Source organism: Felis catus, chromosome C1 (assembly GCF_018350175.1).
Source record: "Felis catus isolate Fca126 chromosome C1, F.catus_Fca126_mat1.0, whole genome shotgun sequence".
Taxonomy (NCBI): Eukaryota; Metazoa; Chordata; class Mammalia; order Carnivora; family Felidae; genus Felis; species Felis catus.
In genome coordinates this window covers 194,436,978-194,462,727 of record NC_058375.1, presented here as the reverse complement: position 1 = coordinate 194,462,727, position 25,750 = coordinate 194,436,978, and the positions used below count along the sequence as shown (strand labels likewise).

General features: G+C 36.3%; 1 protein-coding gene across 4 annotated transcripts in view; it reads right to left on the bottom strand.

Annotated features, from left to right (window-relative positions):
* Nucleotides 1-25,750, bottom strand: part of MAP2 (microtubule associated protein 2) — a 282,928-nt gene that overhangs the window by 195,389 nt on the left and 61,789 nt on the right. For all 4 annotated transcript variants that reach the window (XM_019838577.3, XM_019838585.3, XM_019838575.3 and 1 more), the window contains exon 2: nucleotides 19,198-19,247. The gene's annotated coding sequence lies outside the window, so the exon portion shown is untranslated. The remainder of the gene's footprint in view (nucleotides 1-19,197; nucleotides 19,248-25,750) is intronic.

Below are 25,750 nucleotides of genomic sequence, written 5' to 3'. Positions count from 1 at the left end.
CGGGCACTCCCAATCCACTGATGGTTAAGGATACGTTCTGAATTATCAGACTGGCTTTCAAAGCCCACGGCATGTTTAATTATGTGGACATCTCTTCTGTACTGCTTTTTAAACTTTGAAAATATCAAAATCATGGCATGACGTGGGAAGAATTCCATTTTGACAAAATGAAAAACACAAAAATTCTTCTACTCAGAAAAAAAAATGTAATGGAGAAAATAAATGCAAAAATAGAATTGGCTAGAAACCAGCAACCACAAGAAAAGAAATATTGCAGGAAATGGAACTAATCAGTTACTATAGTGAAGATTTTTTTTCCCAGACTTTCTTTGGGAAGGGGAAAAAAAAGAAATTGTAAATTAATGTATGAACCAAGTTTGGACAAAGCTACATATGCGGTCTTGAAGTATACAGAACTCCATGTGAATGTATCTTGAAAGGACAACAGAGTTTTGATTTAGTGGAATTTTCCAAGTTAATCTTGAGATTCTTCTGATAGCCTAGTAAAAACTTTAGTTACAAAGGTTGAAGCTTTTGAGGAGTAAGGTCTATATAATTATGCTCTGATACCCTTTCCAAAGGCATAGTTACCTTTGTCCCTAACTCAAATTACTCCAAGGGGCAGTCCATTCAGGAATGGACTTGCTCTGGCAGAACTTTCCTCAGCTCAACAACAGTCACTGCCTACAGATGAACCTTCCATGAATTAACAGTCGTCCACACACTGGCAAATTCTATAACCTGAGAAAGTTGCTCCTTTGGGTCATTCTCTTATAACTTCCTCACATCACTTGGCTATTTTGGTATAAAATACACTGATTGTTTTTTAACTGTTTTAAGCCTAAGAAATGCCAATTCTAAATATGGATATGGAAAATTGATCTCTGTGTTTTTAAAAATAGATTTAGAAATAATTGTCATTTACTTGCTAGGAGTTTTTGGAAAACCAGGGTTATCAAACTTGCCAAATATTCTGTGATTCTAAGTTTAAAAAAATTAGTTGCTTATTTACTTAAAGTTATTTTTTTAAAGTTTGACAGCCTTTGGGCACTGCAGGGATGGCAGTTTCAGGACTATAAAGGGAGTAAAATAATCTTTATATAACGTCCAATATCATACTTGAATTTAGTATGTGGTGTCAAGAAAAAAATGGGTGCCCAGAAGTTCAGACTTTATCCTGACACCCAGGTTGACAACAATCATAGTATTAAAAACCCGGAATATCTATACATCAGAAACCACATGGCTTATCTCCATGTAGTTTATATACAAGAAAACCCAGGTCCTGAGAGTTAAAATTTTTTTATTCAGAATCACGCAGGTGCTTAGCAGAAGAGGCAGGAATCAAACCCAGGTTTCCGGATCCCAAGGGACATTGAGGGTCACTATCATGGGGTAAGAGAGCTCCAGTCAGTAACAGAACAACACAACAGGTAATGAATTTAAAAAATGGTTGACATGGAACTTTTTTTATGCCTTGTTTTAAACCACAGAAGTTTATGCACATATAAATTAGTGAAGGTCTTGAGACATTTTATAACCACTATGTCATAATATTCAGGCAAAAGACAATGATTGAAAAAAGAATGGCTAATGGAAAGGTTTTTGAATCAAAGTATTTTGTGGAATTTTTCTTTTGCCTGCTCTTCTTGTATTTTACAAATTTAAATATGAAAGTTGATGAATGTGTATTTCATGCAAGATACTCTGCTAAGTACATTACATACATTACCTCATTTATTTTTTTATAACTACCATATCAACTTTTAATCTCAATTTTTTAAGACTTTTAATATAGCAATTGTCATATAGCTAGTAAGTGCTGGAACCAGCATTTGAACCCATTTCTATATGATTCCACAGCCCATATGTATATCTAACAAATTAAATCTCTTAATTCTTGAAAGTTATCCCTCTGACCCTGCCTACCTTCTCCTTATTAGTCTCTAATAAAATATGTATTTCTTTTTAAAAAATTTCATTAAAAAAGTTGTTTCTGTCCGTGGAAAAAATCATATTTCTAAAACTGGATGGAAATAAACATGAAAATTGATTCTGAGTAGGAATAAATAAGATAACCAGGATTTTCAAAATGAAAATCTTTATGTATCAAGCATCTAAAATGCCTTCTCAAGGTTTCCATGCCAACCATTCTAGATACTAAAATAAGCTGTGAAATAACATTTACTCACACCACGTTATGTAGGCTTTTGATACATTAAACTGTTTTAATAAGCCCAACTAAATTTTGAATCTTTAGCAAATGGGAGAAATAACACTGGCACAACTCATCAGTGAGGCAAGCAACATAGTTTTTGTTTTTCTAAATGAGAGAAGCCTTGTCAAACAGATTTAAAGGGGACTTTTCATTTCCGTTAACTTTCTTTTTATGTATTTCCATAGTTAGTCATAGCTTTTCAAAATAGAGTTTTATAAAGTTACGCTTAAGCTATAAACGGCGCTAAGTGCTTAACACTGAATTTGTAGGCAACAGTTCCGCAAATGTAGGGCACTTCCATCCTTGATACAGACCACCTAGCAAAAAAATAAATAAATGAATAAAAAGTCAAATGGAGCTGAACAGGTCTGCTGATTCCTCTCATGCAGTATGAAGGGATTTCTTTTTATTTGCCAAACTCCTTCAGGGCGAAAATATTACAGTTTGATTGACAGCTGAGTATGACAGGGGCCTCCACTGGGGAAGAAGAAGGGACTTCTGCAGGTCAGGAGGAGCAGAAAGGAGGCCCAGCCTCCAAAATGCAGAAGGCCCAGGCACAGGGCAGCCCAAACGGAGTGGTTAGAAAGGGATACCACTGCTCCAGACAGTATTTTGAGAGAGGCACACAAGGCACTGGGAATAACAACCAGCAACCCAACAACAGCAATGACAGTGAGTGTAATCAACACTTAATAGCTACAAAAACTCTATCAGGCAGGTTACAGAAAGAGGGCAATGACAAGGCATGCATGGTCTCTGCCTTCAAGGAACTTAGAATCTAATTACTAAGAAAAATGAAGGTTGATTAAGCAATGCAAAAAAAGTGAAGTGTAATGACAGGTGAAAGTCGAGGTGTTACGGGAATGCATAGCCAAAACATCTAGCCCAGTGGAGGGAAGGCTTCTCTATGAAACTGATACGTGACCACGCAATTCAACAGAAAAATGGAAAATAAAGGGAGAGGAAGTAGCAAAAGATGAGGCTGAGGAACTATTTACTGGAACTAATTTCAGGTGAATACAAATATCAGAATTTAATTTGTATCTTACCAGCCTTTCCATAAGCATGCAATATGTCATATCTAAAAACCAGACTGAGGTATCCATAGATAAACAGGAAAAGACAACTCTAAATTCATTAGAGTCACGACTACTCGACTACTCTTATGTCACCTATGATTGTGGGCTGCATTGAGTTGATGTCTATGGTTTATTGGTTTGTGTTTCCTGTCCATAAATTATAATATGTCTGAGTGGGACACTTATTTCTGAGGGGGTAGCATCAACTATTACTTTCCCTTAATGAGATAGATTTAAAATTTGGCCAAAGGTGAACAGACAAAGAACTTCTAAGTAAGAGCTTTCGGAAAGACCCTAATTGACGACTCTTCTAATAACAATTTCCAGGATTCCATGCCTCTCTCATTAGGAGAGACCCACAACTGCAAGCTTTTTATACCTATTAATAATTTTGAAACTTATTTTATGTTTTTAAATTTTATATATTTATTTTGAGAGAGAGAGAGAGAGAGAGAGAGAGAGAGAGAGAGAGAGAGAGAGAGAGAGAGAATGAGCTGGGGAGGAGCAGAGAGAGGGAGAAAGAGAAAATCCCAGGCAGGCTCCGCACTCAGCACAGAGCTTAGCACAGGGCTCCAACTCCCGAATGGTGAGATCATGACCTGAGCCGAAATCAAGAGTAGGATGCTTAACCAACGGAGCCACCCAAGTGCCCTGAAATGTATTTTATATACTGATTTAAACCCTCAATCAGTGACTCCAAATCATAAAATACATTCACAGCCCTTTCAAGTTATTTTGAAAAGTATTTGTCACAAACATTTCTTGAAACATGCTATAAGGCACTATTTTCCTCAGTCTTGAAGATTTGTCAACCTACTTCAATGACATGATTTAGTATCATTCATCTAAACCTGTAAGACTTCTGCCAACTCACTTTTCTTTCTCTGCCTTCAGGGTTCAAAATGCTATTTTGTGGCAAATGACATCATTTTTGCTCTGGCCATGTGCATAACGCTCCTGACTTCTGTCTTCTTCGTTCATGGCCATGCCTTTCTGCTCTGATTAGCTCTTGATGTCTATGTGACTTTTTTTTTTTTTTTTCCTCTCCTATCGTAGAGGAGATCCAACTGGTGAAATAAAAGGAGCACTGCCATTTGTGGCAGAAATGACCGGAATGACGCTGGCAAGAGCTGTCTGGTTGGATCTCTAGTGTCAGGAGAAGCTCACCACAGGTTCTGCTACATCTCTAAAAGTGAGTGGACAAACTCCCCTCATTTGAATTATATTTATGAAGACAACCTATTCTCAACCAAATCTCTGAACATCTATCTGCCAAAAATTTTGTGTGTGTGATTTATGCTTTTACTTACAAGAAGTCATAATGCTGAACAACTGAACTATATTATCAAATATTTAATCTATCATTTCAGCAAAAGGAATGGGGGGCTCTTATACTTATGACACAATAATTACTCAATTTGGCAAATTAGTGTGTGAAGCTTCTCCTTTAAAATATGCTATAGAATTTTATATGTAAAGCTTTAACTATTGATCTCAAGATCCCAATTTCCTGGCATATCAGTTTAGAGGGAACATGAATGTGCTTCTAATGTCGTCTTTGAAAGGCACAGAGTCCCAGCTGACAGAATTTGAATATGGCCAAGTCTCTTTACTGTTCTTTCTCTGAGAAGTTAGAAAAGAGGGATCTCAATCCTTACAAATGAAGTAGCTTTTTTTGTTGTTAAAGAAGATTAAAGAGTTTACAAGAAGCAAGGCAGAAGAACAAAGACAGACAGATGAAGGTAGGAGGAAAGGGTTATGATCCAATCAGACATCCTTTATTCTTTAAGAATAAATTGTGTCGTTTCCTAGTGATGACAAAAAAGGGGGTAGGAGGGAAACTTGACAGGTGCTGCCACAAAAAGGCTTTTAAAAGCCATCAATAGATGCATTTTTAACTTGTTGATAGATGAAGACAAATCATTTAGCAAACTCTGTATCACATGTAGATACGCCACACAAATGTTCTGTAGAAGACGTGTTTGTATTTCAAAGGCTGTTCCACTTAAGTCCTGAATATTAGAAAGCAAGACAGTGCCTGTCACGTTCCCTTTGATGGGGTTCAGGACCGGTCACCCCAAAAGGTGCCACTTGGCATACTGATTGCTTTGAAATTAAAGACACTTAAGAAACAGCTGAAGTAAGAAGGACAATTTGATTCTTCTCTGTCCTCATGAAAGCAGGACATGAATTTCCTCTGTGAAGGGTACCCTCCCTGAACTTGGAGGGCTTAAGGCCTCCTTCTCACCATCGATAGGGATTTCAGGGCCAAAAAGCCTATATAAACAAATCTTGCTACTTCATTAATTTGCTACCCAAGCCTAAACTTCTTTGTCTTGTCAACTCTTCACAGATTTATGGTTTCTTTGTCTAAAAGGTATAAAAGCTGCCTTCTTTCATCACTTCTTTGGATCTCATATCTTTGGGGCCCATGCATGAATGAAATTAAATTAAATTTGTTTTGCTCCTGTTAATCTCTCTTTCATTACAGGGTTGTCTCAGCTGAGAACCCAGAAGGGTAAAGGGACATTTAGTTTTCCTCCCCTACACCTTCTGGCACACTTCTTGGCACGTCATGGTGCTCACAAAAGCATTTCTTTAATGAACCAGAAATTTACTATTTGTAAAATGTACATTTTACACAGACTGGAAGTAAGCTTGCCTGAACACTAAAATAGCAAAGTATAAGTTCTAACCCTGACTTTAGAGGCAAGTTGGCAAAATGAGGGATTCTCAAACAAGGACGCCACACACGATCTTTAATCTCACTGTTGTCTATCAACGTTATTTCAATAAGGTAGCAATTCAGCATAAACAGAGTTTTGCTCAAATGTTGTTGTGTGATATGGGCCAGGGTAAAAATAATCCAATAATATACAATGAAATCTAAAACTGAGTCCACTAAAAATTATCCTATGAAATGATAACCTCTTGAGAAGTAAATGGCCTTACTCACATGGGAAAGTAATTTTCCTTGTTAAAGGATGACTCCTAGAAGCCTTATGTTGTCTGGAGAATTTCCCCTTAGATACATTCCCTTATGATTAGAAGTTAGGTCTTCATCCCCAAATTAATAAAACAGAACAGAATAAAATGACATCAAATGATACTTCTGCTGAAAAGATTAAGCCCTTGTAACATTCTTTACTCTGCACAGGAAACTAAAATGTATGTAGGGGAAGGGTGCTGCTTCATTATTAGTCATTATTAGTCATTATTAGAGCTTTTCCATGTCTTCCTTTAGAATGCTAATATATGCACATACACAAATACGCATTTTCAACTGTTCCAATTAAATTTGAAGAATTTTAAGGAAAAAAAATAACTTGTACGGAAAAAGAATGCTCTCATTAGAGTATATGGGTTTTTGCTCTGTATATGTATACATATATGAAGAAATTAATAACTGGATGTCTTATAAGGAAGCCTGGTCTTAGTAATCTCCAGATCTATTTATCATCAGCAGATGCTCATCTGGGTGCAACCAGAGTGATTACTCCCAGAAAGCTCATAATTGCAGTAATTAGGGTCACGTGACCTCCAGCTTGCATTTCTTTAAAAAAGCAGAAGGCCAAACATTAGCATTTGAATGAGTACCAGAGGTCCACCAGTTCAGAAAGTTTAAGTTAAATGCACCAGAAAGCTTTGAACACACTTAAAGGAGTAGTTTAAGTTATTTTTATATTGTCCACCCTCTGCAGAGCCTGAGCCTTCCCTGACAAAGGCCACATCTGAGCAGTACGGCCCCACTAATTTACCCAGCAATGGCGTTACAATGACTGAGGAAGAAGTGATGATTTTACCTAAATCTTTCCACTTTAAAGCCTATTTTTTCCCTTTGTTTTAGAATATATTAGCAGTATATTTGGAGGACCAAAACGATCCATTGCCTACTTTTTTAAAGAAAGTGATTTTATTCATTGGAAGGGCAAACACAAATGAAAAATAAGAGGCTTAATTCTGCCCATTAAAAATAAGAGACTTCACCCTCCTCCTTCATCTTTTAGAATTTTTTTCATTCTCCTTTTCAAATGCATATAAGTCTTTATAATGGCTAATTAAGCCTTTGGCCCCTCTTACACTCAGGAATGTTTCTTCAAGGGCCTAGGAGCCTTTTTTTTTTTTTTTTATGCAAACATGAAAGGAGGTAGCTTCTCTCTCTCTTTATATCTTCCTGTGGGAGATGAGGAGCCTAACTTCAGTGGGCTCCTTGCTCCAAACTGTAAAACTACTTGCTATCATAAAGGTTAGGAGAAGTGTGTTTCTCCTCTAGAGAAAGCCAATTAGCTAACACAGATGGTCACCCCAATTACCAGGTAAATTTAGTGCTCTTACAGAAGGATTAGTTATTGTTTCTTTTGAAAGCATGTAGATAATGGGTTTTATCTGCTTGATTATAAAAAAGACTGAAATTTCTTTTGGTCTTTGCAATCTCTTCTTACTGGATTGCCTTCAATGTGCATCACATTCTCATTTAGTGTTTATTGAACAAAAGGTGGTGTTTTGTTTTTTTGTGTGTTTTTGTTTTTGTTTTTGTTTTTGTTTTTCCTCTACTACCTTTGTGGAGAAGATGTCTGAGTTGGAAGAAGTTTGTTTTTAATTATATTTCCCCAATAATTTCAATTCCAATTAACCCTTCTCCCTTTAGTGGAGCCCTTTTAGATAATTTAACACATAATTTAAATGGTGAAATTCCAAATTTCTCATGTGAAATTTGATTATAGTACTTCAATTTAGTACTTCATTTACCTTTAATTATAAACATTATTGAATTATAAATTTAATTATAATTATATACCCAAAATAATTATCATTTGATTATAGTACTTAAATTTAGTACTTCATTTACCTTTAATTATAAACAAGTTTGGCGACATTGATATCAAAATTAAATAAAACCTGATAGCACGAATGTCAGCTGGAGCATTAGTTCCCTTATGTTGAGATACTGTGTTTTGTTTTGTTTTGTTTTGTTTTCATAAAAGCTAACACACAAATGTATCTTTCTTAATGGAAGCTCTTGGAACAGACATTCACATTAGTATTTCTGTATGTAATTATTCTTTGTGCACCAAAAGAGTATGAAAGATCTAATGAATTGAATTCCTGCTTAGAGTGAAAAAAACAGATACACATTAAAGTTGACAAAGGATATGTGGATCAACAAAATGGAGGCTACCCACCCCAGTGGCACAGCCCAGGTGACAAATCTACACTTAAGTCAGACTGCACTTTTGGGAAATAACTGTCCAGGAATCCTATCATATACCAGTCACAATCATCCAACCCAGCTTTAGCTAGGTTACCTTTCCCTAAATAATAGAACCTGCTTAGAAAGAAATCCTCAACCTCCTAGCCAATCAGGCCCTGTTTCTGCATTGCCTCTTCTAATGCTCTATAAAACTCACGGTTAACCAACCAAAGTCCCCAGAAAACCATTCCACTGCTTGTGTTCCACTGTGCTCCTTGTCTTTCCTTGAACAGAGGACATAAGATTTGTTACTAAATTGTATTGTTATTGTCATCTGACATAGTTCAACAAATATTTGTGGAAAGAAAAAACAAGAAAGGGAAGACTGAGAAGAGGAGAGGGAAGAGGTAGAATCAGGTCCAAAGTAAAACCGTCTTGCACCTTCTGTTTCAGGTTTCCTAACTTCTCAGTCTTTGGTACTTTCTCTGTGCCTTGGCTTCCATAGACCCCTTTCAAGAAATGCCCTTCTTTCTCAACCTCTCACTTTCTATTTTGCCTAAATTCTATTCACCTTTAAACCCAACTTAAGTTCTTTTTAAAATGAGGTAGGTCTCTGTAAATTACAGTGAATTATATCTTCTCTAGATCTCCCTAGAAGGTTATGTCTGTACTTAGGATTTGATTGTATCACATGTATTAGTTACTATTTACATGCTTTAGTTTTCCCTTTCCTTAACTTGACCACAAGCTATTGGAGAAAAAATGAATCATTTTTAATACTTCTAAAGCATCCACAGAACCCAGCACTCAAATAAATTGCAAGTGTATTCTCAATACTTGACTTATTAATAACTGTTCTGTTTCACTGGAACTATACTTTCTCATGTAGGCTATTTCATATATGCAAAGACTTTAATATGAGAGTACAGGTAACAACTCATGATTTAGAAATCCTTTCATCTGTAAATTTCCATGAAACAATGAGACTGAAAAAAATAATTTGATTCCCCATAGGCACAAAGAGTTCACATCTGGGCTATCTTACTCCCTTCCCCACTCCCTGCCTCTTTCCTTTTTAAAAATTTCCATTTGGCTATCAGACATTTATCTGTGACTAGGATTTTTTTTTTATATAAACTATTCTCCTCGTTGGGCACATTTCTTGCTTCCCCCACCCCTCATGATCATTTCACCGTATGAAGTGATGTACCTCCATGTGGGGCCACCTTAGCTAATGACTCCTGCATCCAATAATGCGCTACATTGTTTGATAGGCTGAGTTGGACACCATATATGGCAAAATCAAAATGATGAAATAAACAATTATCAAGAACAAAATCTGTGTGGACTTCATGGGATAAATAATAACCTGGGAAAAATATCACTGAGCAAACCATGACATAGAAGTGGAAAAGATACTACATTTAGGGGCGCCTGGGTGGCGCAGTCGGTTAAGCATCCGACTTCAGCCAGGTCACGATCTCGTGGTCCGTGAGTTCGAGCCCCGCGTCAGGCTCTGGGCTGATGGCTCAGAGCCTGGAGCCTGTTTCCGATTCTGTGTCTCCCTCTCTCTCTGCCCCTCCCCCATTCATGCTCTGTCTCTCTCTGTCCCAAAAATAAAATAAAAACGTTGAAAAAAAAAATTTTAAAAAAAAGATACTACATTTAATCCAAAGAGAAACTAAATACAGGAAAATAATAAAATTAACAAACATTGCTTCAGTCTCTGCAATGTAAAAAGAGAATACAATTCCAGGTACAGTGGAAAAGGCAGAATGATATTTGATAAGGGAAATAAAAATTACTTAGGTAACTTCTCTGGGGAATTTATGTTTACAGTTGATGCACAATCACTCAAGTATCATGAGATATTTTAAGGTCATTTAAGTAATTATTAATATGTACCATGGGGGCACCTGGGTGGCTCAGTGGGTTAAGCATCCGACTTCGGCTCAGGTCATGATCTCGCGGTTCATGAGTTTGAGCCCCGCGTCGGGCTCTGTGCTGACAGCTCAGAGCCTGGAGCCTGCTTCAGATTCTGCCCCTCCCATGCTCATGCTCTGTCTCTCTCTCTCAAAAATAAAATAAACATTAAAAGAAAAATGTTTTTTAAAAATATGTAACATGCATTTTTTTATGTTGTGTAATACTTGTGTAAAATATAAGAAAAGGTGATCACACTACACTTAAATACCTACCTGCAATAGCCTGGCTTGAAAACAGAAATAAATTTCTCTTTGGTCATTGATTTCACCTAGCCTACATAGCTGCTTGTGCATACCTCAAATATACTACTAATGGTGAAAAATGTATATCCTAATTTCCAGTTATTTAAAACAGGAAGAAAATCCCAAAGGAACGGAGTACAAAGGTCCTCTCCCTGTGATATTATTGCCAAATCATCTGTATTACATCTCTGAGTCCCTGAAAGATAATGGAAAGTCAAGTGGAATTTGAAAGTGTTTGCATCTATAAAGTTGCCTATCAAATTAAACATTCTGTTTACTAACCCATTTTTTATACTTATTTTATCCCCCAAAACACCTCTATATTTTTAAGAACTATTACATTTTACACAGAATCAGTCGTTAATAAAAATTGTCTGGTTTTGTGACTAAGTTTCTCTACTCATAAAATGAGGATGATAGTACCTAAAGTTTTAAATATCTATTCATATTCTAAAAGTTAGAATATAAATATGCTTGCCCTACTTTTGAACTATAAACTTCATTTGAAAGACATATAACTTTTACAAAAGACAGAAAGGGGGGCTGAAAGAGAGACATGGATGGATATATAAGTATAGACATAGAAGCATGTGTATAATGTATTGTTTTATTTTCATTCAGCTCTTTACTAATTAGATTAAAATAGTGGCAAGAAAAGTAAAGCAAAGACTGAAAAAAACATAAGCTAATGGTCACGGGACATTGAATAATACGGAATGAAACCAAGTCTACTTGGTTTTTCAACTAACATTTTTATATTGCCAAATAACTGTAGGGAGTTTGTTCAGAAAAGGCAGATAATTTTACCTTAACAAGAATGGCCTATCAAGTATGCCCCAAAGCAAAGCCCTTGTATTGTTTATTGCCAAAACTATCCAACACCAGTAGGCATATCTATGTATCTAACATCTATATATGTTACATTCCTTTTTCTGCTATGCAACTGATGATTTTCTATTCTTAGATGAATAACTAATGAAACTTAATAACATCACATGGGTTTATAGAAGTTGAGGAAGAAGAGAGCATATCCCCTTTCAATAATATAAAGTTATTACCTTGCAGTAAGTAGGCTGTGAAAGAAATAAAGCATTTCTAAATGAATGGGCTCCTTACATAAGAAGAAAGTACTTCTTGTTTTTAAATCCTTCAAACTTCCCTAATAAGATATAGGCCCAAATTAAATTCATGGTATTCTTTAATGATATAAATAATCTGCAAGAAGATCGGCAGAGCTACTCTTTGGAACAGCATTCTTTCTTTCACATGAATTGAGGAAAAAAATAAAAATTAGCTGGTCAGTGAATTAAACCCACAAGTTTGTTTTCAGAAGCAAGGGATTTATTTGAAAATATAGCCAAAGGACTGTCTTTTGTAGCCATTTGATACCATAAACGTTTAGTTAAGAAAAAAAGACTCAGCTAGAATTTTTTTTTTTTTTGACAAAGAAAAAATAGACTCAGTAGTAGTTACTTGATATATTTCCAGTGAGTTGCTTTATCCTATTTGTCCTCTGTGGCAACAACAAGCCTGTTTCCTCAGTATGTCAAGACTCTCTCAAAATAAAGGAGCAATTCTGGTAACACATCTTCCTGAGGTTATTTCCCTAGATCATATGAGGAGATTGAGAGGTGATAGCAAGTTTGTCTCTGATTAGGTTCTGGGCAGGCTACCCCAAAGTATGTCACTTGGCATATTGATTATTTTAAATAAAATTTATTTAAGGAATAGCCAGTGCAAGAAAGACACCCTGATCCTCTTTTGTCCACCCGAAAGCAGGAAATAAATCTCCCTTATGAAAGGTATCCTCCCTGTACTAGGAGGTAAAGAGACATCCTTATCACCAGAGAGAGGGAATTCAGAGTCCAGAAGGCTGAATGAACAAACCTTGTTACTTCCTCACTAATTTACTACCCCTGAGCCCAAACTTCTTTATCATGTCAATGTTTCACAAATTTATCGTTTCTTTGTCTAAAAGGTACAAAAGCTGCCAGTTTTGGTCGCTTCTTTGAGTCTCATATTTTTATGAGCTCTCATACAAAATTAAATTTGTTTATCCCCTATGTTAGTATGTCCTATGTCAATTTAATTATGAGGGTAGCCAAAGCACCTGGAAGGAAAGAAGAGAAAACTTTTCCTCTCCTACACCTGTCACCCCCACTTTCACCTGCCCCCACCTCTCCCATTCCAAATCATGTCACAAGCTTATTTCTTGATTTCAATGTTCGTAATGGGAAAGGATTACCTTTTATAAAAAGGAGAAAATAAGGATTTACGATGCTTCAGATTTCAGAAAGCTGCACCAGAGAAAGCAAATTCTCCCTAGAACCAACTGGTCTTTCCAGTTTGACATGTGATTCTAGTAGCTTTGGATCTTTCCTTAAAGTGGCAATCAAATAATTAGGCATTCTGCAAATTTGAATTTGAATTTGTGAATCTCAGAGTCACTTTGTCACATGTTAATCCAATGATTAGAATTCTGGGTAAGTTTTCATCCATTAGTATATTTATACTATTATATTATGCTAAATGTAGGGATAAAACAGAATGACAAAACAATCACCTTTACTTTTTTAAATTCCACATATTAAACCTAATGATTGTTACTGCTTCAAATGTTTTTTGGGTGATTTATTGTTCAAATAAAAGTCCCTGCTCTTTTGTTCAAATTTTTCCATCACCAGGGAAGAAAATACGGTGATTAATAATTATTAGGACTGGGGCGCCTGGGTGGCTCAGTCGGTTAAGTGTCCAACTCTCGGTTTGGGCTCAGGTCATGATCTCACGAGTTCGTGTGTTCGAGCCCCGCATCAGACTCTGTGCTGACAGCAGAGGCTGCTTGAGATTCTCTCTCTCCCTTTCTCTCTCTCTGCTCCTCTCCAACTTGTGCCGTCTCTGCCTCTCTTAAAATAAATAAATAAACTTAAAAAAATAATTATTAGGATGTATATATACGCACAGATCCATATATATGTTTAACTGTGTATTTCGCTTATAGACACACAGCAAAATTGTTCATTGTGGCTTGCTTCTAATCTTCAGAATTCATACTATAAGCAATTCCTGGATGTTCACTCCTACAAGGCCTGACCAGAGCATGAGACAAAATGGCAAAGACCCCAGTTGCTATGAGTTACTAGGAGAGATAAGAAATATCCGGAACTAATCATAACATATCGAGGTATGAACAAACACCGTGAGGTATGTGTGAAGCAACATGAAACAATTTAGAGGCGAAATAGAGTTTCTCCCTCAGGTGATACTGAAGACTACATAGCTGGTCAAAGACTTGTTGGTCTTGACCCTAGAAAGCTCAAAGCACAAAGCTTATTCAGAAGACATAAGTGTATCCTCTCTCCCCGCTCCTGATTATATTATTCTCATTTTCTACATTGGTTTTCTTTTTTTGTTTGTTTGCTTGTTTTCAATTTTTTTAATGTTTATTTGAGAGAGAGAGACAGAGAGACAGAATATGAGTGGGGGAGGGGCAGAAAGAGGGAGACAGAATCTGAAGCAGGTTCCAGGCTCTGAGCTGTCAGCACAAAGCCGGACACAGGGCTCAAACCCATGACCCACGAAATCAAAACCTGAGTCAAAGTCAGACGCCCAACCGACTGAGCCACCGAGGTGCCCCATTCTACACTGGTTTTCTTAAGTGAAAGTCCATTCAGTTGTGCAATATGCAGCTTAGTTTTTCATACATGTGTATAAAACTTCTGGCTTCCTTCATTTTTATATTTTATTTTAGAATATTTATATTTTATTTTTAAAATTAATGTCAATTTAAAGATCTTCATTAGTTTTATTGCCCGCCTTAAGAGAAGCACCAGAATGTATTCCTTATGCAAAACCTAGAGGAAAAAAGACCTTTGATAGATGTTTTAGAAGTGATTTGGAACCCTCTCTTTTTTTACTCATAATTATAGATTACCACATTTAATATTTTAATTGAAGTATAAGTTATTTTTGTTCCCGTTTTAGAGATAAAATAATGAAAGCAAAGAACTTGATGGCAAGCAGCCTAGTAGTATAGAAACATAATAGAAAGCATCAGAATTCAAGGCAGAGGTATAGACTAGAATTAGGAGGAAGGACCACGTCCAAGTTGAAATGGTGAGCTATTAGAAATCATCTGAGTGTCCAACAATAAGTAAAATAGTGAAAAAAAATATAGAATATCTATAGGATAAAACCACATTTTCAAGTAACCAGAAGTTACAGGATACAAAGTTTAACTTCAATTTTGTGAAAACAAAGCAAGATAAAAAACGGAGGGAAATATACCGAAATATTAGTAGCAGTATAAATAATGAAGAGAAAAAATGAATTGGAAAAGTAGATACACATTTATACACATTCTTTTAAAGATAAAATGGTGGTGCAAAACGTTTTAAGAATCAGTAACAAGTCTGACTTTCTAGTTTCTGGACATCATTCTGGTTCCCATTTGTAATAACTTTAGGGAATTTAAATTTTTTGCCAATCTAAATTTAGTAATACTGTATTTCATAGAACCTAAGATACAATCTATTGTAAGACATACTTCCATTTGCTAGGATAAAAGAAAAAAATATTTGGCAACTATGGCATTCTTTTTTAATTTTATATAGTTTTATGTGAAAGAAATGGACATCTTAGAATTGATGAAATTTTGTAAAGACATTTCTCTTCTAAAAATTTTATTGAGGTATAACTAACATATAACATTACATTACTTTCAGTATATAACATGATTCGATATTTGTATATATTGCAAAATGATCACCACGATAAGCTGTGTTAAATCTGTCACCACACATAGTTATAAAATTGTATTTTGTTCTGATGAGAACTTTTAAGATCTATTTTCTCAGCAACTTTCAAATAGGTAGTACAGAATTATTAACTACAGTTACCATGATATATATTACATCCCCATGACTTATTCATTTTAATACAGAAAGTTGGTACCTTTTGATTCCCATCACCCATTTTGCCAACCCCCCCATGCCCTTGCCTCTGGCAGCCACCAATCTGTTCTCTGTATCTATGAACTTAGGTTGTTTTCAACTTTCTTTTTTTTAAGATTTCACATATAAGTGACATCATATAGTATTTGTCTTTCTTTGTCTGACTTACTTCATTTAGCATAATGCCCTCAAGATTCATCCATGATGTCACAAATTGGGCAGATTTCATTATTTTCTATGTCTAAGTAAGTCCATTTTACACACACACACACACACACACACACACACACACACACCACATCTTCTTTATTCATCCATCAATGGACACAGATTGTTTTCATACCTTGGCTATTATACATAATGCTGCAATGAACATGAGGGTGCATATCTTTTTGAGTTAGTGTTTTCATTTCAGAAGTGAAATTGCTGGATTATATGGTTGTTCTATTTTTAGATTTTTGAGGAACCTCCATACTGATTTTCATAGTAGCTGTACCCATTTACATTCCCACCAACAATGCACAAAGGTTTCTTCTTCTAGACAGCCTTGCCAACACCTGTTATTCTGTATCTTTTTGATCCTGGCCATTCTAACAGGTGTAAGGTGGCATCTGATTGTGGTTTCGATTTGCATTTCCCTGATGATTAGTAATGTTGACCATCTTTTCATGTGTCCAGTGGCTATTGGTATGCCTTCTTCAGGAAAATGTCTTATTTAGTCCTCTATCCATTTTTTAATCAGATTGTGTTTTTGCTATTGAGTTGTATGAGTTATTGATATATTGCGAATACCTTATCAGATAGATGTTTGCAAATATTTTCTACTATTCAGTAGGGTGCTTTTTTATTTTGTTGATGTTTCCTTTGCTGTGCAGAAGTGCAAGAACATTTCTGGCACCCCCTTTTGTATACCCCATCTGTATCTTGCTTTTATCCAGTGTCACTAGTTATTTTGCTCAGCTAATATTAAGAAGGAGCTTTTCTATGAGGAAGACTTTTTTCCTGAAGCAAAAGGCTTAGCTCTAGTTTTGAAAAGAATGGTCATTTTCATTATATTATCTTATTTTATGTTGAGAGTCTGGCTGTTTCTGGTGAGTTAATACATTTTTGAAAAGCCCTGCTATATCTAGCTACGTTTCCAAAGTATGATTTAGATAACTAACAAATTTAACTCTTTTCGTTTTCAGCTGAAAAGAAAAACAATACCAATTATGCTAAACCACACATATACATGTGGGAAGACACCTAGCAATGAGAGGATTAAACACGTTTCCATTTCTACACACATTTTATATATTTTAATTGATATATTTATTTTGGAATATGTAAGTCACCCTGACTTATCTCAGTTAGACTGAACACACTTAAATTATGTTCACCCTTCCACAAAAGCAACTCTCCATATGGAAGATGGGTAGTGGCTCAGATCAAGAAAGTTTCTGTGTATTACTCTTAACGTTTTTTTTTTTTAACACAATTTTTTACTTCTTTTCTTTTACATGTTTCTTTTTATTTTTTTTCTTCTTTCTGAAAAGTGGCCAAAAGGAGATAAGATTTCAAGTTGCCATGTCAATCATACCAACCATAAAACACAACCCAAGAAGGAAGAGGGGCAAAGTATGATTTACTTTTTTTTTTCAACGTTTATTTATTTTTGGGACAGAGAGAGACAGAGCATGAACGGGCGAGGGGCAGAGAGAGAGGGAGACACAGAATCGGAAACCGGCTCCAGGCTCTGAGCCATCAGCCCAGAGCCTGACGCGGGGCTCGAACTCACAGACCGCGAGATCGTGACCTGGCTGAAGTCGGACGTTTAACCGACTGCGCCACCCAGGCGCCCCTGATTTACTTTTAATTAAAATGAAAAAGTAACAGTTCAAAGTTAACCCTATATATGAAAATATTCCTAATTCAAAGGTTTACACTTTGCCAAAAATCTCATCTACTTGTAATTTCTGCTTGGCAGATGGATACGGACTGGCAGGAAAAAGAGGAGTAGCCAGAAGTTCAAAAAGTCTTACAAGAAATTTCATGTTTAAATGTGTGCAAGTTTACATAGAATGTACTCAGGAGCAGATGTGAAAGGAAGCCAAGCTAAGTATCTTCAATAAACTCAACTCCAAACTATATGAATACACATGATAAAATAATACAGGATACAAATAAAGATTTTCAACTATCCTTGTGTAAACATTTTACTTTTTTTTTATTGTTTCTAATTATCAGTAGGCATGATTCCAACATAGTCTATTTACTATAATCCATGCATATTTCAAAGATAGGAAAGCATAGTTTGTACATGAAAAAGAGAAACAACAGTCTGTGGTGTGTGTGTGTGTGTGTGTGTGTGTGTGTGTGTAGGGGGTAGATGAGTGAGGTCAGAATTGAAGGCAGAAAAGGTACATATTTACTGTGTGCCTGCCATGTGCTAGACACTGCAATTTGAAGGGTAAATGTGGGCTTTGAAGGCTAATCGTGATTAATGTAAGCATAAATGAAAAGCCGATGTTTTTCTTTGTTAATTATTAATCAAAGCCCTACACAAAAAATTTAGCAACACCTGGCATTTTGCTGTTATATGAGCACCAAAAGCCCTCGTTTCATACAGTGACTGGTTTTTTCCTTTGTTTTAAAATCTGAATACATATTCTGGGGCGCCTGGGTGGCGCAGTCGGTTAAACGTCCGACTTCAGCCAGGTCACGATCTCGCGGTCCGTGAGTTCGAGCCCCACGTTGGGCTCTGGGCTGATGGCTCAGAGCCTGGAGCCTGTTTCCGATTCTGTGTCTCCCTCTCTCTGCCCCTCCCCCGTTCATGCTCTGTCTCTCTCTGTCCCAAAAATAAATAAACGTTGAAAAAAAATAAATAAATAAAATAAAATAAAATCTGAATACATATTCTAGAGAAGAAAATAGAAAGGATAAGTAAAATTCCAAGCTTACTGATGTGAGCAAACTTCAAGACTCTGTTACTACTCTAAACTCAGTTAAGCTAGTTTTGAGTCTCCCATAAAACCAATTAACAAGAAAATAGAACAAAAGGAATGGCATCTAACATTTTTGCCAATTAATCGAAATTTGCAGCTGATAAGCAATGTCTCAACTCCACCCATCTCAGGAAGTGTGGACACCAAACTGTGGGTCTCAAGTGTTTCCCTGCAAATTCAGGAAGCTGACCATTCTTTAAAATGTTAGCCAGCCTTACAAAGAAGTCATTCTTCTGACATATGTATTTATTAAATGAATAAATTAGAATTGGATCTTATTTATTTGATCAAAATTCAGCTAGTAAGACAGGTAAAATAAATGAAACAATACTTGATAATGAAATAAATTATACTAACTATGAAAACAAATGCTGCTGAGGAAAACATGTGTGTTAAGTGCCCCAAGTCTGAAATCATCCATTTCTCACTAAGTTTTGGCTTTCAACATCACGCTCTGCAAGAGTTGTTTGACCCAGCTGTCCAAAGGCCCAAGATGCCTCTATTTTATTTCACAGCTTATTCATAATCGATATAAACACATCACCAACCTTAATTCCAGCCAGAAGTCACAAGATACCTTGGATCAGTTCAATAAAATCTGAAAGATAAACAGGAAAACATCCTGTAAATTAAATCAACTGAATGATTCAATCTTTTATTTTACTAAGAAAGAAGATGAAGTCAAGTTATTTGGTTCCTTGACCATAAAATATACTGGCTGACAACACATACGTTTATAATAAGGAGGGTTATGTAGTTATAAAACTTTATTTTCTGGATCTTGTTTAACAAGATGTATTATATGCCCAAATTAGGCCCTATTTTTATGTTCAGCAGTTTTTACGTAAAGAGGAACAATGCTTGTGCTTATGTTCTAAAACATCAACCTCCCCTCAATTTTTTAACCAGTTCTGTACTCATAGACTACCATTTCTCATGAAAGATGTTTAATTGAAAAAAATAAAACGACTGCATTTGGACCCTTAATCTGGTTTAACAGTCTGCAGATTTTTAGTCCAGTATCAACAATCTGTTAAAAAGCAACAGAAGCCAAATAAGGCAATTTCAGGGGCAAAATATCCATCTTCCCACTCCTGTCTTACACTTTAGTCCTGCCACTGAATTATTCTGAGAAGCACACTATCAAATGGAAGTACCAAAGAAGATACACCAAGGACAAAAGCAAACCCAAAACTTCCGTGCCAAAAGTCAGCCTATCTTTTGGAAAGTTAGTAAAGATAATAACTAAAATGACATAGAGCATAACTGTTGACTTGCTGCAGGGAGTGTCTACTGCTAAATCTCCAATTAAAAACAAAAAACAAGTAAGAAGTATATTTGTGAGTTAACTGGTTAGAAGTTAGAATTTGTTCCCCAAGATATTGTTACAAATGGTCATTATTAGACTCCTAGGTTAAATCCAAAAGTAAAATTAACCTTAAATGGTAATTATTTAATGAAAAGATAGTCCAAAGTAATATTCATATACTCTAGGGAGTTCCGTTAGTTAGCTTGGCTACAGTAATCATTTCACTATGTATATCCAAGCATCACGTTATCCACCTTAAGTATATAGTTTTTATTAAAAGATAATATAAAAGAAATAGTAATAAACCAAAAAAGTATGATTGGACATGAAATTCCTGATTTTTAATCTCAAGGGTAGGTACTTAAAAAAAAGTGAACTTTATTTTGCAAGAATGAATTAACAGGTGGATAAATTTGTGAAGATTAAACGATAGGATTTGGGGGCATTTTGAGGGACTTTCAAGATTAATGCCTTTAATATGTCTACTCCCATTTCAAACACCTGCCTTTATCTTACTTTGATACCAATATTATTATTTTTCTATAAAGCCACCAATTCCCAGGCTGTGTGTCACAGTACCCCAGGGCACCAGTGTAAATTCAGAGACTGATAAATACATTCAATAAATGAAAAATACAGCAACATCCATCAGGCACAACACAAACTACAAACTACTAACTTGAAGTAAGCCACAGTTTCAATTTTAGATTTTGCTATGTGTGTTTCAATGATACGATAACTTTGCAAAGTTGGATTTTGATAACGTTTGTAACATAAAAGCAAATACGGCATGAAAACCAATGTGGAATAAGAAATGAGGATGACAACATCCAATCAGACTCCCAGCTTTGAGGGCTGGGCTGTACCCAGCAGGCACACACACACATACCATTGGTAAGTAACTGTGGGTTTCTAAGTATGAAATAAAAAGACCTTTCTTTCGGGGCGCCTGGGTGGCGCAGTCGGTTAAGCGTCCGACTTCAGCCAGGTCACGATCTCGCGGTCCGTGAGTTCGAGCCCCACGTCGGGCTCTGGGCTGATGGCTCAGAGCCTGGAGCCTGTTTCCGATTCTGTGTCTCCCTCTCTCTCTGCCCCTCCCCCATTCATGCTCTGTCTCTCTCTGTCCCAAAAATAAAATAAACGTTGAAAAAAAAAATTAAAAAAAAAAAAAAAGACTTTTCTTTCAATGTTTGTGTATTTTTTTTTTCCAAAAAGCCATTCAGCTGTTAGGACATACATACTTATGCTAATGAAACAGAACTGTGAAGCATTTCTTTTGGCCTATGGGGTGCCATGAAAAAATTACTGAGATACCCAGAATGCCACAGAGAAAGTCTGGGACACTCTCCATTAAGCCTAGTTTTGTTTTGTTTTGTTTCTTTTTTGCCCCACAAATTTAAATAAAAAAGAAAGCGGGAGGGATTAAACCAAGAAAAAAAGACTAGTAAAGGAGAAAAGGAAAAAGAGAGGAAGAAAAATTTTCCTAAAATAAGAAGAAAAATACTGGGAGAGCAGGAAGGTCAGTGGTTCAACACACCGAGCGACTTTGTATGTGTGGCTGTGTGTGCTATATATGTACACGTGCATGTGTGAGTGTCCTACTGTGTGTGAAAGAGGAGGCTAAAATAGTACACATGAATACCAGAAATGAACGACAAAGAACAAGTAGTGGGCACACTGCATATATGTACATTCTCACCATGTTGATTACCAGCCGTCATTCCCTAAGAAAATGTGGCTCCCTCGTTGTCTGGAGGCAAGAGAGACTACATAGATCTGCACATTCATTTGTGTGCTGTCCTAAGCCTCGATGTACGATTTGGCCATAGCTACTGCTTGCTAAGACTTCTTTAACATACTAGATCAAGATCCTGATATCTTTAATATTCTTTTAAATAAGTTGGATTTTATCCTTTCTACATATATGTTTTCATAGTAAAAACAGAATGATATTTATAGAGCTTTTCAGAAGTCAGGCTTTATGGAATATGAACCTGGCTATTTATGTATTCCATACATGGGGAGAAATTCTAACTTGCCACGGCCACTACCTCCCCACCCCAACCCAGCCCTGCCTCCAAAAAATTCTAGTTTATTTTCTTTTCAATATAGCATGAGTCAAATACAAACTTTATTTAAAATATTAATTCTGGGGTGCCTGGGTGGCTCTTGATTTCGGCTCAGGTCCCAAAGTCATTGGATCAAGCCCCAGGTCAGGCTCCATGCTGAGCGTGGAGTCCACTTAATTTTCTCTCTCTTGCTCCCTGTGTCCTTCTCCCCCACTCATGCTCTCATGCTCTCTCTCAAAAAAAAAAAAATAATAATAATAATAATAATGCTATTTTAGCTATGCAAATCTTATATTTGAACCCTTTGGCTTAGCACAGTGTTTAGCACCCAGGAGAATGTAAATAAATATTTGTCAAATGAATGAGGGTGCTTGGTGTTGTGCTTTTCTGATGCTTTGCCAAATTTCAATAGTTGAAAATTCCCCTTTGGGCAGAAATAAGAAAAAAAAATTTCATCCTGTCCCACCTGACTTGCATCAAAAATATTTAATGGAGACAAAGTTCTGAGGAAGAAGGGGTGGACAGTCTTGACCTGGTGGACTTATGTTCACTTGGGCTCTTAGGATTTTTGTTTGTTTGCTTGCTTTTCTTATCTTAAGGGGGCTCTTCCATTTGCAGTGCCAAGCAAGAGCAGCTGCTTTCTAAATAACAAGTCTCTAGACCGTTTTTTTTTTTTCTTTCATTCAACCCAGTTATTGAGCAAATAGGCACAGAATAGTGAAGATTTATGTTGCCCTAAGGCTCAGCCTTCACTGTGAACATCTGCCATTTCAAACACACAGGTCAAGACTCAGTGTAGTATTGCACTAAACAATGCCCTAAGCAGAACTCAAATGAAATTCTTTTCAATAGGATTCTGCATCTGCTTCCAGGCAGCTTAACTTATCAGCATATAAAAGCACCACTTCTCCATCCTCTTGCTCCACAACAAAAAGGTAGGGGAAATGTCAGAAAATAATCTTGAGAGTTAACTGCTACAGCTTGTTTCCCCCCCTCCTTTTCCAATAAGAAATGATCTCATGCCTACACTTTATAAATCATATTGTAATGATGAAATCAGATTATAGACTCTGTATCAAGCTGAAGTTTGCTTGTTTATACCTCACAAGAAATAAAAATGGAAAACAGCAGACATATTTTAACTAGTAGATTACCCAGGTCCATTGTGAATTGAAAACCCACCTTTCACACTTGCTGTGCTTTTCCCTTAGAGTTACACATGAATCTCAGTTTACAGAAACTGTTGTTGATTAGTAGAAAAGTTACTGCTTGAGCATCAATTTACAGATACAAACATAGGAAAGACTGCAGTTGCAAGACAAATTAAAAATCAATTCTGTTAAAAAAAATTAATTGAAGTGCTTTTTAATTGTTTATAATCTTTAGTTTTTAAAATATAGAACAGTTCTGTGGGGTATTTTTTTTAATAGCCTTGTTTAATATTTCAGAGATCTAAAGTTCTTTACCATCAAAGAGCTTAGTGAGAATGCGGTGGGATGGGGGTGGTTATGAAAAGCCAAAAGACAAAAGCTATGATACTAAACAGAATATGCTTGCTGTCACAAAGAAATACCAGCAAAGAGCTACAGGAGATCAAAGAAGAGGAAATAAAAAACACAACGAAATCCTATTATATAGATAAGGATTCACAGAGGACAGGCATTTGAGTTGGGCCTTGAAGGAGGTAGAGGATTTTGATAAGCAGAGATGGAATGGGAAGGAGACCCACTCAGATTAATGGACTCAGCAGAAACAAAGTAATGAAAGAAGCTAAGCCCAGGGGCTGTCTGTACAAACACCTGCAAGCCTACCTGACTGGAATATAACACATAAGAAAAACACTAATTGGGTGAAAGGCTAGGTTGGGTCTGTATAGGGTAATAACCTTGAATGACAAGCTGACGAGGCTACATAATTAAATATATTTAATTTTGTATGCTAAAGTGAACCACTGAAGGTTTTAAATTCAAGAATGGCATAATTAGGTAACTGAATCTGGCAACACTGTATAGATTGGATCAGAGATGAGATGAGATTAAAGAATCAACCACTTAGATGACTCCTTCCAAAGTCCAAGTGAATGATAAGGAAGAGTCAACTCAGGTAGAGATAGTGTCAGTGCAAAGGAGGAAGAATACCCTAACTACTGCATAGCAAGTATCTTAGCTCAGGCTGCCAGAACAAAATGCCATAGATGAGGAGACTTAAACAACAGAAATGCATTTCCTCACAGTTCTGGAGCCTGGAAGTCTGACATCAGGGTACCAGCTTGATCAGTTTCTGGTAAAAGCCCATATCCTGGCTTGTATACAGCCACCTTCTCACTGTGCCCTTACATAGCCACTCTCAAATTAGGGCCTCATTTTATCGACCTTATTTAATACTAGCTACCTCCCCAAAGTCCTATCTCTAAATACAGTCACTTTGGGGGTTAGGACTTCAATGTAGGAGCTTTGAGGGGATGCAATTCAGTCCATAGTGCTGTGTGTAAGTCACGGAACTTAGGAATCGGTTGGATATGAAAGGCGCAGGACAGAGAAAAAGTGCCGAAAGAATTCTGAGGGTTTGAGACAGACTCCCAGAAAGATGGTGCCATTCTTGGAAACGGGTAAGGCTGAAAGAAGATCAAGGCGCTGAGCAAGAGTAGAGGGTGAGGGGCTTTTGTAGACACATTAAGTTTGAGTTTCTGGCAGGATAATCAAGGGAAGGTATTTATCAGACAACTGACCTATTCGTGGAGAGTATGATTCATGTGATATGCAAAAAGAATGAAGTCTTACTTAACACTAAAAACAGAAAAGGAATGAAAACTATGGTGATATAATTAGGCTAAAACATATCAATATAAAATCAGAAGTATATGTGTATGATCCAAACCATAGAGTTAGGTAATCTAGCCAGCCCACATTATTGTATATTTAGTCACCATCTTGATAGGTAGATATAACATTAATAAAGTACTGGCCACATGCATACCCATATTGTTCTTAATGAATGATGCTGTAGCCTGCCTACCCAGACTGTGGGCTGCTCTGGGTCAGTGACCCAGCAAATCCATGTTTGTATCTCAAGCACTTAATGTGGTGTATGGCATAAAGTCAGGGATCTATCTATAAATGTGGAATGAGTCACTCCCCGGAAAAACAGGCTGAGTCATGGACACTCCAACTAATTTCACCTCTAGACTTTATATTATTCATATAAAATAACACTGTAGGAAGCCAGGCACTAGGTATGGCTCTTAATGGAATGTTCTGTACTCTGACATGTTTGCTGTAGCTGCTATAATAATGATGGCAAATACAGGTTAAGACTACAGAGGGCCAGCTACATGTGTCTAAGTCACTCATCTAATGTCACAACACAGAAAAAAGAATGACTGGGTGTTAGGGCAACTGGATAATAAGAGCTCACTTAAAGTGAAGCACTTTCAAACACTCAGTCATGGAATTTGTTTTCCAAAACTATTGTACTGTTTCTAATACAAAACAACAGCAATAGTAAGAAATGATCATTAAGTGTCTACATAACTCAGACATTGTACAAAAATATGTCACACGCATTATTCATTCACTTCACCCTTACAAGACCAAATACAGCAGATACTGTTATTATATATTAGTTTCCCAGGAGAAAACTAAGCTCATAAAGATTAAATATCCAGTACCTATAGATAAAGATCCCTAAGTAATTGACACTACACAAACATTTATTAAGGCAAAG